Here is a 15,970-nt window from a genome sequence, read left to right as displayed (position 1 = left end):
AAATGATCTCGACAAGCATAGTATAAGCTGAAATGTCACCTGTGTGGCTGGCATCATTATAATATTATAGAATGGGGGGGGGAAAAAGAGGAAGCAAAGAAGAAAAAGATTTACAAAAACCTAAAGAAAAATGATGAATAGCAGTTAAACTTTCATATAATAACTGACATGTGAAAAGGGGGCAATGTTACATTGCAATTTGGTGAGTGAAGAATTTAATCTGTGGAACTGATCCTGTGTTATCTTCACCTGGAGCCTCAGTCTGAGATATTAAGTAAAATGAGTGTGTAATCACCACTGAAATTAACGTAGCTCAGTTCATATCCCAGTATTTTGCAGATTTCATGTGATGTTGTGGACACTAGAGGGAAGCACATCACTGAGCTACAGCAGTTTATGGTGCTGAAGAGAAAATAGTACAGCCCTTAATCCCGGACTCTTTCATTTAATGGCAACATTAAAATTTTTCAGGGAGAAAACACAATTAGTGGACTGAGGGAATGAGTGTAGGTTACAAGGCTTATTCTTCCTGTAATGCATCTAAATGTACTTTGAAACTTTAGTTACTGTTATGGATCGTGGATAACCAAGCAATTTATATATTAAACTAATCACAGGTAGTCCTTATATGTCACGGTTTCATCTTTTCCTCTTTTCTCCTGCAGCTGAAGTTTCCTAATTTAACATGTTCATCCTTTAGTACAAGTTAAAGGAAAAAATCTTTAGGGTCTGATTCACTACCTTCTGTAGTGTTTATTTCTGGCTTGACATGGTAAAGGAAAGTCTTATCTAAAGAAGCTTTTTTTTTTTTTTGTCACTTTGTGCCAGAGTTAATGACTATAGCGTATTGGATCTCATGCACAATTCATGAGAGCTGATTTAGCATTAATGCAGGTGCACAGAATGGCTGGAGCTGTTCACCTGTTCTCCCTGATGGAGGCAAAATGCTGCCACGATTTCTAACAAGGAGAAAGTGGAGGAATGAATCAGGATGATAAAACGTATAATACATAATGTATATATAAATGTGGCTTAAAATGCATTGCAAATTATTTGCAGATAACTGGTGAAATACCCTTCTCTGGTGTCAGGGTAAGCTAGTCAATGCTAACATACAAGGCTGGATTGCCATCCTGTTGGCAGCCCTCTGAAGCAAATTAGGACTTGATCCTTCTGCCAGCAGAATCATTGGCAGGCAATCATATGCACAATATGCTGCTTTAAATGCAATCAGAGAAATAGAGTGCATTTGACTTAACTAGGTAAAACTCTTCAGCTGATAATCATCTGCTGACTTATAACCACCTGATAACTTGTCACTTCTCTAACTTATGTTCTTATAATATATAGAAAGAAACTCTAGTAAAGTAAGAATTTTTTTTTTTCATCCCCATGCTTATTCACTGAAAATAGATTTTGGTCTGTTGGTTCCAGTAGCCTTCACAGCTGCTTTCAAAATTGGTTTTCTCTTAAAGTGATCTTATTATAGAGTCATTGCATTTATAGGACTGAAATTATTTTCTTCCAAAATCGATATTGACATGCATTTACCATTCCTAAATGCTGCAAGCCTGCATAAAGAACTCAGTCACTATGACCTGTTTAGCTTCTCATTTCAGGTCTTTAGCTTTTGCTCTGATGAGAAAATACCTAAGAACTTGGAATTGATATGGCTTGTTTTGACTAGAATTACAGCTTTTAGTTGTTAATGTTAAGTAGAATTCCAATAAGTAAAGAGGGCTCAGGGGAGCTCTTACCAATGTACTAAATACCCCAAGAGAGAGTCTCAAGAAGATGGAGCCAGGCCCAGTGTCAGGACCAGAGACACCAAACTAAGGAGGCTCCCTCTGAACATCAGGAAAATTTCTCACTGTGATTATGAAAGTACTGGCTCAGGGTGCCCAGGGAGGTAGTGGAGTCTCTATCCTTGGAATTACTGAAAAGCTGTCTGGACATAGTCCTGACCACCCTGCTCTGGCTGACTTTCTGATGAGCAGCAGGGTTGGATCTCGTGAAAGATCCTTACCAACCTCAACTGTACTGTGGTCCCAAGATTCTATCAAATGTATGAAATGTCACAAATTATCATCTAGGAGTCAAAAATAATCACAAATAATGTGTTACTAAAAGGCAATTGAGAACTTAAAAAATAATTTTTAGTTATTCCTTCTCCCTTCTCAAATTTCACATAAAAGTGGTTTGCGTGATATTAAAATTTTCAGGAATGTTATACTTTGTTTGGGATCAATTTTAAAACTTGTTATAGGTAGGTAGAGTCTTCCCTCCAGATTAAAATTTTGTGACTTAATCTTCCAGACTAACAGTCATTCCCAAATTTCTTGGAAGATACAATTTAGAAGCTAATTCACCTCACAACAGGTACAAAGGTCTATCTATGCTATTGGCTTCATAGAAACTTGCACTTGATCCTGCCAGTTATTTAAAATTAGCACAAGTAGATCAAGTAGATCAAATGATTCACATGTCACTCATAAGCCACGTAATAGAAGCTATTTCAAAGTTACTTGGTAATTTTATTTTTTTTTCTCTCTGAGTCTTGCCAACTAAGATTTGTATGGTGCAGTAGATGATGCTACAGTTCCTTAGAGGTCTGCAAAGCCTTCCAGTGAGCACAGATTTCTACAGAGAATTCAGCCAAGGTCTGTTCTTTGTTTGCTGACATCTGGAGAGGGATCAGAGAAGGTAGAAAGAGATGGAAGTTTCTCACAAAAGAAGACACTACTTGTTGGAATGTCTAATGGATCCAGAGGATGGTAAAGCATTATTAGAGCAACAACTCTAGAGATTCTAGAGTTGCTCTCTAGAATTCTTCTAGATTAAACGTCTAGAGATGTTTAATACAGGAGGCAGCACCTACACACCAGTGGTCTATTGTGGTAGATCTGACTTTATCTTCACAATCTACATAAGTTCCACACAAAGTAGGACATAAAAATAAAAGTATTACTGTAGTTTTTCTGTACTGTACTCTGTTATCTCTGCATCATTTTCTCAGGCTAAAAGAAAAAGTATGAAAGGATGAGATATCACCAGTTTTTGTTCTGAGCAAGTTCAGAAATCTTTGCTTAAGTTTATGGCTTCATTTCCTTTCCTATCAATTTAGCTTCTAATTCCATTTTACTGGTCTTCTATCTTTTAGTTTCCTTTTGTACAGTAAGAACTTGGTCAACTATGCACCTTGGACAAACAGCTGTGTTATTGTTTGCTGTGGCCAGCCTGACAGCCTGAAGGCAAGTCCTGGGCAGCCTGGCCTGTTGTGAGACTAAGAGAGAATTTCTACAGCCAGGTGAGTAAAAGACTATGAAATGTCAGGCTTTGGTTTATGCACCAAACATTGTAGGAGACTATTTCTCCCCTAGTGGATACTTACCATTATCCAGGAAACAGTGTCATATTTCCCCACTTACTGTTTGTTTTTTTCTGTGTGTCTTGTGAATAAACTGAGCTTGAAGTCTGGGGTTTCAAATTGAGATGGAAATGAATAACTATTGTCTATTTTTGCTCTGTATGATAATCAAAGAAAAAAAAATGGAATTAAGAGAGCAGCATTTTAATCCATAAAGACTTTCAAAGCAAGTAAAAGAATTTCAAAGAAATTTCTAGATAACAGATAACCTAATAACAGAAATTTCAAAGCCCAGATAACAGAGTGATATATACTGGAATTACATTAGGGGTGGCTCAACTAAGAATCCTGAGTGCATTGCAAGACAGTGCTATGCTCAGTGTTATGCTGAGAAAAATTCTATGGATAGCCTGAAACAACTATTCAAAAGTAACTGTTTATTTTAGAGTTGACTGAATAGACCTCTAGGTTTCAGTAAATTTATCTCATTAGATCTCTCTTGATTGTAATGAGATCTTAGCTAGCTTGTAAACATCTAAATTTAAATGTCTAAATCTGTGAGCTGTACCACTCAGGATGACTATATTGTACTAAAAAGACACTCAAGATAGCTTTAAACCATATGGCTTGGATAAGTCCAGTCTAATTTCACAGCAACATAGATTTTAGCTCAGAATAATATCCTGGCATGAAGGGTGACTACAGTATAGGCTGTTTTGGAGATCTGCAGTAATTTACTTCGGGTAATAAAAATTTTAGCATTAGCTTAAATGGAATATTATTTGGTAATCACACTGTTTGATGAGCTGTGCTCTGCAAATTTAATGCAAAAAGTATTTATTCCTTGTGCATTAGTGCTAGGGATATAGGATGAATTCACCTGGCAAAATCCTGCACACTTGGTGAAAGAATGGCATACTGTAATGACATTATAATAAACTTTATTTCATTTTTCATTGTGTAGTATTGCTTAATTTGCTTGCATGGACACTGAACTTGGATGAGGTCATGCAGTGGCACATAGCTGATTGCTGTGGCTGGCTTCTGTTAAATAATAATTTACAGTGCATTCAAATAGTCAAAGTTATACTTGCCTTAAATGTGCAGTATTAAGTTGCTGCCACAATATGTATTCTGTCACCTTTCTGAATACTTTTCTGATTCACTTTTCTTTACCATCTTCTCTAGTAATAAGTATGAAGAGGCTCCAGGGAGATCTTATTGCAGCCTTTCTTTTATTAAAGGAGCTTATAAGAAAGATGGAGAGAGACATTTACCAGGATCTGTAATGACAAGACAAGGGGGAATGGTTTAAAACTGACAGAGGGCAGGTTTAGATTAGGTATTAGGAAGAAATTCTTCACTGTGAGGGTGGTGAGGCACTGGAACAGGTGGCCCAGAGAAGTTGTGGATATCCCATCCCTGAAATTGTTCAGATCCAGGTTAGATGGGTATGAGCAATCTGGTCTAGTGAAAGATGTCTCTGCCCATAATCTAAAATTCTACAAATATGTTTATATTTGAGTTCTAAGTCATTAACAATATAAATTGTTTTACTGATGCAAAACCGCAGGCAGTTTGGAAAATTGACTGAATATCACTTTCGTTTTTTTCTCCATAACAACACTCTGCTCTTATTCAGAGATTTTTCTTTAGACATTAATTTGGCCTTTCATTGCACTTACATAAGTAAAAGTCTTCTTATAAAGTGTCATAGAAATTAAAAAGTAACCAATTTACAGACATGGTCCTTCAGTGATCTTCAGTCAATCCTTTTGTATTCTGTATTTGTAACAACCAATTTCAGGTAACTCTTCTAATTTTAATAATCATATTTTCTTCCTGTTTTTGCAAATGAACTAAAAATAAACACTTCTTAAGATGCAATATTTGAAGCAGCTTTGATTGGTTAGTGGTTGGTTGATTGGTTGGTTGGTTGGTTTTTTCTCTAGTACATCATTTAGATTGACTTGGAATTGTCCCGATTTTACTTTCAGTAGGTTCTTATCTGTTCTATTACTGGTGATAGGATCACACTATGCTCCCAGACTTCACTGGAGGGACCATGGGTGGCCACTGTTGGCAGACAGCCATGCAAAATCCCTGCAGAATTCTAACTCTGGACAAGCACAAGAGGTTGGGAGGAGCTTTTCTGAGGTCCAAAAAGATTACAGCAGTGGGCTTTCTTAGACCAGCTAGGTGAGCTACCCTGACACAGATGGAAATTAGGTTTGACAGGCAGGATTTCCCCCCCATGAAGCTGTGAGTTGACTGTGACCAATGACTACATTGTTCTCCAGGTTTATTGATACTTTCCATAATAATAATTTCCATTATTTTACCAGGCACTGGAGTGAGACTGACAGCCCTGCAGTTTCTGAGGTCCTCCTTCTTGTCCTCCTTGCAAATCAGGACAATGTTTTCCAGCTTCCAGTCAGCTGAGACCTCTCTGAGTTCCCAAAACTGCTCAAAAATCATCAACAGACGTTTTGCAATTACATCAGCCAGCTCTTTGAGGATTCTCAGATTAATCCCATCAGGCCTCAGAGATTTGTAGGGATCCAGGAGCAGGGTAAACTGGAAGCTCATCATTGTTGCAGTCATGGTCTTTAGCTCAGGGCATTGAGATCCCCTTGGTCCATCATCCATGTTGAAAACAAAGGGAAAGAATGAGCCAAACACCTCTGCCCTGCCTGTATCCCTGTTTTGACTTGACCATCCTCATCCTGTAAGTCTAAAATGACTGTTTTCATTTGATGATTTTTTATGACTTTATTAATTTCTTTTTTGTTTGGTTGTTTATTTTGTTGATTTTTTTTTGTTTGGTTTGGGGTTTTTTGTTGGTTGGTTGGTTGTTTTTTAAATAAATTTAGCAATGCACTTCACAATGCACTTTTTAAAGTGTAAATTTAGGCAGGGATTCTTTATTGTTCCTTTTGCTGTTATCCTCAGGTAACTTTCCCATGAAATTTATACTCACTGTCACCTCCCAAGTACAGCTGGGGTTATGCAGTGAGGCATTCAATTTTTCTTTTATAACACTGTGAAGAAGAATTTGGTGGTTTTTGTTTTTAAAGCTTATGGCCTATTAACATTAGCTGGTAAGGAAATTTTCTAACCTCAAATGATGCCAACAGTTAAAAAATTCATTATTAACTACCTATATGGTATTATACAAAGAGGCACATTTGATACCAAGGTTCTGTTCTGTTACATCCTGTTTATGGTGTTATTGTTTAAAGACCAGACAAATATATATATATATATATATTATTTGTAAATGCAAATATACATGCAGAACACACAGAATGGGTGTCAGAGCACAAGTACAAAAAGATGAATATCGAAAATTACTGTGAGTAACTATAGGTTCCTGAAAGATATTGCCTAATAGATATCATCAATAGAGTAATGACATCTGAAATAACATTCTTGTTTTTCTTTCTTTTTTAATACTGTTTAGGCTTCCAGAGCCATACAGCAGGTTAGCAGGAAAACCAAGTGCAGATTTTAGGAATAGGAGTCACCTCATCTTCCTTAAAAACATGTTAACAGCTATTTCTGAACCTCCCTTTATATTCATTGTAGAGAAACAGACCTTTTTAGGATTCAATCCATCAGATGTATTTAAAATGTCTATTTTAGAGTTAGAGAAATTCTGTATTAGACTTTGTAGTCTATAGTGACTAGATTTTTACTGATTATTTCTGGAGACTGGGGTGACTGAGATAAGAGCAGGCCTCTGCATTTAATCAGATGAATTCTACCCTAAATCTTTCGACTGAAGGAATTAAAGCTTTTCTCTCTGAACCATGAAATCATTCTGAATAAGAAGATAAAACAAATCTAAGTAACTGTTGTGCATTCCAGAATAAGTTCCAATAAACCTTTTCCTCTTCACTTAGTTAAGCCAAATATGCCTGCTTTGCAATTCTGGAGATATCTGACACAAGTGACTGTATTCTACCACCCTGTTATCCCAGACAAGGCACAAAATTTCAGAGTGGATCACCACATGGCTGTGTAATTTACAGTCTCATGTTATCTGATTTGCATATAAACTACCCCAATAAACCAGTGTCTAGTGAAGTAGGTCCAAAAATATCAGACATATGCATAGTTTCAGTTACTGACTTCTTATAAAAATCCCTTCAACCAGAAAAGAGTTCCAAGGATTCTAACTTGCAATTTGTATTCCTGTTATATTTAATAACTCTTTATACAATCCATCTAGGTCAGGTTAAATGAATGCCTTGTTGCTACTTAGATGATTATGGGTTGCAATTCATTTAATGTGCCCAATGATTCATGTTTAATTTATTGACTTTAATATGGTATGTGAGTGACCTGTGCATGTGTAGTACTTTAAATGCATGCACACTGGCACACACAGCTCTCTGCAGTATTTTGCTTAAGTAATCAGCTAATCAATGTGTTAGAGTTTGAGATATTGTGTGACTCTTTATGTCACTGTTTAATTTAATGCTACTTGCAGTAATGAGCCTGTCTGGGTTGACTGGCTACCTCTCAGGAACTTCATGGCTTTTATGCCAGCAAGAATGGTTCAGGACGTATCCAGTTCTGTGATTTGTTACCTGGCCATCTGGCATGAGCAACTGACTTGTCTTTGTATCTCATTCTTGTTTTGCACTTGAAAACTAATTAATGACTGCACTTTGTTTACAGCTGGAGCTATGAATCTTCCTTCAATACCTGACAAGTCAGATGGCATTTACATCTAATGCCTTCTGCAGAAATGATCTTTCTGTATGATGAGGGTACACCTCTATGAGTTCCTCAGTGTTTTGTAGTAGTTTTTTTAACATGAGGAAAATGGAGAATGTTTCAGGGAAATTGAGCTTTCGTAAAGTCCAGAAGTTTTGGCAGGCCTCTATTTTTATGCTACCTATTAACCTGTTCTATGTTCTGTTCCTGCTAAAGGCAGCTGCTTTCAGTACTCACCAAGATACCAAATCCTTGCAAGATAGCAAAAATGAAATTATTGAGGAAAGGTACTGGTGTCCTGATGAAATCCACAGTAGCAACAATGGTTTCTACCTTAAACAAATTCCTTGTATCTCTCAACTTCAATACTCAAGCTGGCAGTTGATATTTGTGATATCAAATGAGGGGAAATTCATATGGCAATCTAATTACCCAGTTCCAGATTTTTTTCTTCCCACTGAGGCATGAGAAATTTCTGCTTTTTGCATTTGCCCTATCCTGTGATTTTTTGTCACATGCATTTTCCAGGATTTTAAGTCATCCTCATAGCACCCTAATTGTCAAAAAGGACATCAATGGACTTTCTGATTTCTTTTGAGGTATCTCAGAAGAAAAGTCCATTAAGTCCAGAAACATCTTATTTGCCAGATTTTGTATGTTCCATGTACTAAATATTTGGATTCTAAATGGTGAAATATAGTTCCATTTTCTTGCGAAATAGTTCCCAGATAAATATCATTGTGCACTCTAGTGTCAACTGAGATGTGCTAGTTTTAATTTCCTGTTAACAAGTAGACTCCAAATCCCCGAGGAGCAATGATAGTTCCATACTCAGATTTGCACAATTTAATTATACTACATTATACCCTGTAGAGGGTCAAAAAACGTTAAAGTAGGTGCTGACTGTCAGCACATCAGAAAATTTGAAATATCCCAGCAGAGGCATCTAGCAGAGAGATCCAAGATCAGAATTTCATTTTTTAAAAAGATGCAAATTTAATGCAAATACCTTTATTGGCCCCATAAACATTTAGAGCTTGTCCTAGAGCTATCCTATCCTAGAGCTAAGCTATCAACTTTGTAAGAGAAAAAAATTGCTGGCACAGCAAATTCTGCACTGAGTGATAGTTTATTTCCAGAATCCTTAGAACAGTTGTCTAGCAGAGGTAAAATATCATAGTTCCACCACTGGAGCTATGATTTATGTCAACTGATATGCCAACCCTTCACTCAAGTTTATTTCTATTGATATCTATTGTTTTAGAAACATTTCAAATACTTTGCACAATCACCTAAAATTAAACTAAGCAGCATAAGCCCCTAACAAGCCACTTACACATAATCTAAATTTGAAATTATTCCCTTTAGCTGTAAAGAATTTCAAAGAAAAAGTTGATTGCCTTGTAGAAAAACCATATGAGATTAAAAAAAAAGAAGAAAAAAAAAGTGCTGTGGCCCTAAACATATAATGTATTTAAATGATGAGAGGGTTGCAGACAAATTTAGGATAGATTGACAATATTTCCAACGTAAATGTTTCTATGATTCTGTTATTCTCTTTTCTTCCTGCAAGACTGAGAAATATGATAGTTCTGTAGTGAATGTCACAGTGCCTTGCGCCCCACATCCAGATGGTTCCATGACAATCAGGCAAGGGCTTTATTTCCCAATACCATTACAACAGTCCAGCACCTTTCCAGTAACTAAAGTACAGAATTGCTACCTGACCATCTGGATAAAACCACTTGTTCTTTTGTAGATTTCCTGTAGTACCTAGGACAAGTTCCTTTAATTAATTGATATTCCATTTCACTTCTACAAAGTGAAGACAATAGTTGTAATGGTATTGGGAAATAAATACATTACAGATTTTGTATGCCTCAGCTCCTATGGCAATAGAAGCAATATAATTTCCATACAAGATCGATTTTTGCTTTATTTTGCAAGATGATTTACAACAAATCCATGACTGAACCTGATATTTAGAAATATCTTTGAAGCATATAGTACCAGTTTTTCTGCCAGCTCTTGTAAGAATCCTGGGTTAGTTACATTCTGCCTGCATTGCAGTTAATGGAGAGTTTATTGTCTTAAATGCATCTTCTCTGGCAAAAAGGCTTCCAGACTGAGTTTCCTAGCTGCAGCCTGCTGGTTTCAGAAATGATGTATTTCTATTGGTGGAAGACATGCTCCTCTAATTGCCTTTTTTGATATTGTCAAGATATATATTACATGTAGTTGTTAAATTGCTCAGCAACTTTTGGTAATATATATCCTGTGAGATGTCACTTTCATTTCATGCTACACAGCTTTTCTTTCTTCCTTTAACTCCATACAATAGCTCAGTTCCCTGCTCGCCTCTATGTGCTGAGGTTGTGTGATCAGAACAGTAGATGCAATCAAACTCACAATTAGACTGTGATTCACATTATGTAAAAGATTCATCATGCCAATTGATGTGAAATGACGTGCAGCCTCCAGGCAGTGATTGCACACAGCTTTAGTCTCTCCACACAGTAAAACCTGCGCCTATCGCAGTTCAGCAAAGCTTATTTGTAATCATTTTTGGCCTAATGCCTTTCCATGATTTCATTATGAAGAGTATAACAATGAGGCCTTTTTCTGCTACTTCTTTTAAATGCCAGGGCGTGCTGATTACTCAGTTAGCATCCTGCTTGCAGTTGACCTTTTGGGTAGAAATGCTATGAGACTAGTGGGTTTTACCATTTGTGAATTAGGTGTTTTACTGAAGATAAATGACTTTTTAAAAAATTTTTTATCCTAACATTCTTCTTTTCATTCTTTTCCCACTGGGTCAATCGCCTTGGTTTTTTCTAGGAGATCAATGCAAAAGAAGGCATTTTTATAATTTCTAAAACAAACAAGGATCTTAAATGACTCTTCTAAACATCAATTTTCAGGAAAAGTTACTCCCAACCATAGGCTACATCTCTATGTAGTTTATTGCAGATATGGAAAGCTAGACCCTTTGCATGGGTATGTGAAAAGGATGTCAAGTGTCATGCCACATCTCTGACCTGAACAGTGAGTGGCCAGGGGTGTGTGTATGCCAAAAGCAAAGTGTGAGGAAAGCTGTAACTCTTCATGATGGTTACTGATTGGAAACTGCAGGGACTGCATGGGCAGGGGGTTTCCAGCCTTGAATTCTAAGTAGAAGTGGATTTGTCTTTAATGCCTGTGGATGACAAGGAATACATAGATGCTAATATGCATGACTAAACTCTCTTTCAAAGAACTGAATGTGACTGAGTGGCAGTCATTTTTCATTTATGAATAACTTATCTAGATGAAAAATCATTTGAGACATGCATATCAAAATAAAAAAATCAGAAATATGTAAATTATTATGTCTTTGCTCAATAATTGAAAACACTCATTTCCCAAACTGCAAAAAATTAGTCTTTGGTTATTTTGGCATTCACTCTGTGTCCTATTTCATTCAGCAGGAAATGCAGATGATTAAGGATCAGGCAGAAGCTGTAGTCATTTACTTCTGATGGAATACTTTGAATCTATTTGTGCTCAGAGTTCTTTTAATTAACTGCTTTTTCTACAGGATGAAAGAGAACTGGAGCCAAAACCCACTGAAAACAAGAGATCAGATAATGCTTAAACTAAAGTACTATATTCTGTAGTAGGAAATTCCAGTTTGCCATTCACACACATACTGTAGCACAAAAGCTGTGTTCCCCAAGCAGAGTTTTGACCTCATGAAAGATATTCTGGAGTCTTCCAGAAGTTCAATAAGACTTTGCTGTTGTGAATGTTTCTAACACTTCTGAAAAACATGTTCACATGTGGTAAAATAATGCAGATGAATTTTTCATGAGAGAAAATTGTAGATTTTTTTTCCAGATGCAAATCACATGTTTGTATAGATCAAATATATTGTACCAAATTGAGACCTCTGTCTGATGGAGATATGGGTTCCATTCCACATTCTTGTGATTTGATTCCAGTTTGTGCACTGCTAGTAAAGCCTCTGAAGTCTTGGCTGTTCAAAGATGTCTTTACATGTAGCCACTCGGAAATTCTCTGTTCATACAGTACATGTGTAATAAGCTAAGCAGAGCTCAATAATCTCTTCCAATTTAAGGAAAAATGTTGACTCAGTTTTTGAAACCCATACTGAAATAAGTGATCTCTATATTTCTACATTTTGTTTTATAGTCACAGAATCCCAGAATGGCTTGGGTTGGAAGAGATCTTAAGAATCATCTACTTCCAAACCCCCTGCCATGGGTAGGGAGGGTACTGACCAGATTGGATTGCCCAGGGCTCCATCCAACCTGGTTTTGAACACTTTCCAGGGATGGAAGTGCTCTTAACAATAGACTGGGTGTTGCCTGAATTTTGACCCCTACTAAAAGAAAGGGGGGAGGAGGGGGGAGTTGTTGAGCATGCGGAAAATCAGCTCCTCTGCCCTGGAGAGAGTTTTCTGATCCAATTCAGAAAAACATATGCTCAACTTAAATATTAGGTATTAGTATTGATGTCTATGAAACTGATCTGGTAGCAAGCTCTGATGTTTTATTTATTTGGATAAGGAGCACAAAGAAGATGAGCAGAAAGATAAAAGGAATGATATTGGAGAGCTTCACTAGTGTCTGGAGAGTGATCCTCAGAAACAATCCCCAGTATTTCCCTGCAGCAGAATCCCTGCTTTGGCCTTGTTGATGCTGCACAGTGCCACATAAAATATCTCTATGATGTCTCCTGCTGTGAGCCAAAAGTAGCATATCTTCAAAAGCTCAGTGCTGTTCCCAGGCTTACACATTTCCTTTTCCAATTCTGGTCTTCAGTAAGGGAGGGAATAGGATAACTGCTGACATACACAGACTTAGGAGAGCCCTCTCAATCTATGTAACATATGTGGATATTTCACTGGTAGCATTTAAATAGCCAAAACCTATCCCAAAAGCCATGTGAAAGGAAACATTCAGCTGCCCGCTCAATTTTCATAAATGTAATTTTCCCTCTAAATAAGCTTTATGTTCATTATCATGGAAACATATGTCGATGGTAACAGTGCTGAGGGCCATGTGCCAAGCCTCCTCTGTTGCTCCTAATGGAACTCTGGAACTCTGGATATGTTCAGGTGTTTCCAGCTAAGACTGCAGATGCTGCTTTTGCTCTTCTCACCAGGCAATATGCATGTTCAATTATGCCTATCACTAGCTAGAATCTTTATGCTCCTGTAATTTATTTCTTAAAACAAGCCTACAGGTGGAAATTGAGATTAGAGAGTAATTTCTCAGATGTGAACATGTAACATCAATTATTACATTCCCATCTCTACCTACTGTAATTTGCCCTCTGTTGATTCATAGAGTTGTACCATCCCTTTGCAAGGGTCTGTCTCTAGATGCATTCCATCACCAAGGGATCAACTGTACGTTACATTCCTTAAGGGAGAATTTAGACATACACGTTTAGAAATTTAATTTTACCTTCAGAAACGCTGTGATTCCCTTGGGGCCCGTGTAGCAGAAGAATGTCTTCAGACATGTGGTGTAACACCATAGGATACTTCACCAAGCTTTGCCTCTAACCCCAGCAGCTCTAATGCTGGTAAAGTCACTGCAGCACTTCAAAGAGCATCATCTGTGTCATGGCAATCCCTGGAGAGTCACTTGCAGTTGACTCCAAACAGCACCTTAGAAACCAAGTGGGTCTTAGATAGTGAGACTTGCTGAACATGGAGCATGGTGTCCAGCAGCAGGACTTTCAGGATTTATGCCATGGCCCTGTGTGCACCAGCAGGCCCCACTCCTCACAGCTTAGCTGACAAGATACTTCTTTAAAGTCTTCTCATGTGTTTGGGTCAGGCTGTCATGAAATGAGCTGTGTGAGAAAGATCTGTGGGGAGTCTCACCTGGGCTCTTCACCCACGCAGCATCTGCCCTTGGATCAGGAGCTGCATTTAAGCTCAGGCTTAGTCCTGGCCTGGGTTATGCCTGTGCCTGATTGCTGATCTTACTTGGTTGACTTGCCTTATCTTAGCCAAGACCTTCCTCATCCCTTAGGATGAGGACCTTCCTCCTGCTAATGAGGATGTAGACCTTCCTCATCCCTCAGGGCTCGTCTGGAGATCACTGGACTGGTTAATGATACTGATTATCATCAGACCTGCTGCTCTTCTTTGGGTGTATATTTTATAATTTTAGATAAACTAGATCTTTTGCTGTTTCCCATGCAGAACTCTTCCTTGTTTTGCCTTGACCCATTTAAATGACTTGGAGGTTTAGGTGGACGCTATAAAATACATAAATAATGACCACATCAGTGGTTTACAAATTCCTTGTGCACACACTAGCTCATTCTCGTCATCCCTTGTTGATAGCAGGCCTTTCCACCTTGAAAACTCTGAAATTCACCACAATGGCACAGAAAAAATACCACGTAGCAGCTGCTGCCCACAATTCCCCTTTTTAGTTCTTCTTTTGAACAGGGCAAAATAGTATTTTCACGTATTTAATTGAGTCAGAAGATGCTGATTCATCACAATATGCTTGTGATTAACAGTCAGTTTTGCTGATTCTCTTTACTACCAGCTTTTAAAAGACGGTGCTTGTTTCTGATTTCAAATAACATTATAAATGGAAAAAGAGTCAAAAAATAATACAGTATGATGGCAGGTAAAGCATAACTTTAAAAAATAGCAGTAGAAGATGAAAAAATGAAAGACATTAAGGAAAATTAATGAAAAAAATGAAGGAAATTCTAATTGCAATTCTAATTGCTTGCTTGAGGCAACTTTAGTAGTGCTGCAAATACATGACAGAGCCTTGTTAGCATAAAATAGCTTCATAGAAATGCATTTCCTAGCAGCTGCACCCAGCTGAGATGCAGTAATCCCTATATAAGTGCTATATATGCTATATATGTGAAAGTTCTATATTCTGCATCTTAAGGTTGAAATATTTAGATTTTTCATATATTTTTTTGCCAGTGTTAAAATATTTCTCCCAAATTAGTCTACTCCTTCCATCAGTGTAATGAAATTCTGTAAACAGAAAATTTCAAATTTTTAAAAAGAATATATTGATCCTATATGTGGAAAGAAAACACAACTCAAACAAACAAATAAAAACTGATTTAAAAATCTTCAAGGAAGACAAAAACCTAAGCTTACATAGGAAATAGTATTTTTTTATATTTGCCTTCATCTGGAACAAGAGAAATTGTTCTACTATCTTATTGTTTTAATAAGATGAAATGAAGTGAGAGAATATTAACTTTGTTTTGTCAAAGAGTTAATATTATGCATTGCCCATACATGTTTTTCTAAAATAAAGTAGGTCATAAACATATTTCTCTCGTGCTAGTGCAACTCCTGAGTGTGAGGAGTGAATGAAAGTTAGAAGGAGGTGTTTGGAGAGAAGGGTTCCCTTTGATTTGTGGGCAGGTCATGACAAATCTGTCTGTGCTTTACACTATTCTGAGCAATGAAATGAATTATAGCATTTGAAAACAGTGTGTAACAATCTGATTGCTGGAGTTGAAAGCTGGGTGTTCTGCAGACCCACAAGGGTTAGAAAACCCAAGCAAGCAAAAGGAATCCAAATATTTGTGTTGATGAGCAACCCAAAGTTTTAAACATTGGTTGTGCATCTCTCTCACTTTCCTTATTTTCTGATTATTCCATACTGATCTACATTTCATTTTCTCCTCCTCTACTTCAAATTTAGCCATCTTATAGCCTTTATATTCAATTTTATGAATTTATAATGTTGGTTTAAAATTGGATCATATGCTTTCCCTGACCTGACCCTGATTTTGAAACTAAATCCAGAGCAATGCTCATTTGATGTCGATATTCAGCCGCTCACTTTAGGCTTATATTTGGATATAATT

At 37.1% G+C, this 15,970-nt stretch overlaps 1 long non-coding RNA gene across 1 annotated transcript in view; it reads left to right on the top strand.

The window, feature by feature from the left end:
- The window catches only part of LOC148225074 (uncharacterized), a 63,574-nt gene that overhangs the window by 39,807 nt on the left and 7,797 nt on the right, over positions 1 to 15,970 (top strand). Inside the window, exon 2 of the long non-coding RNA XR_015801319.1 lies at positions 3,161 to 3,307. This is a non-coding gene — a long non-coding RNA (uncharacterized LOC148225074). The remainder of the gene's footprint in view (positions 1 to 3,160; positions 3,308 to 15,970) is intronic.

Source organism: Sturnus vulgaris, chromosome 1 (genome assembly GCF_052056855.1).
Source record: "Sturnus vulgaris isolate bStuVul1 chromosome 1, bStuVul1.hap1, whole genome shotgun sequence".
NCBI lineage: Eukaryota > Metazoa > Chordata > Aves > Passeriformes > Sturnidae > Sturnus > Sturnus vulgaris.
The sequence above is the reverse complement of the archived record's forward strand: the minus strand, read 5'-3'. Positions and strand labels throughout refer to the sequence as shown.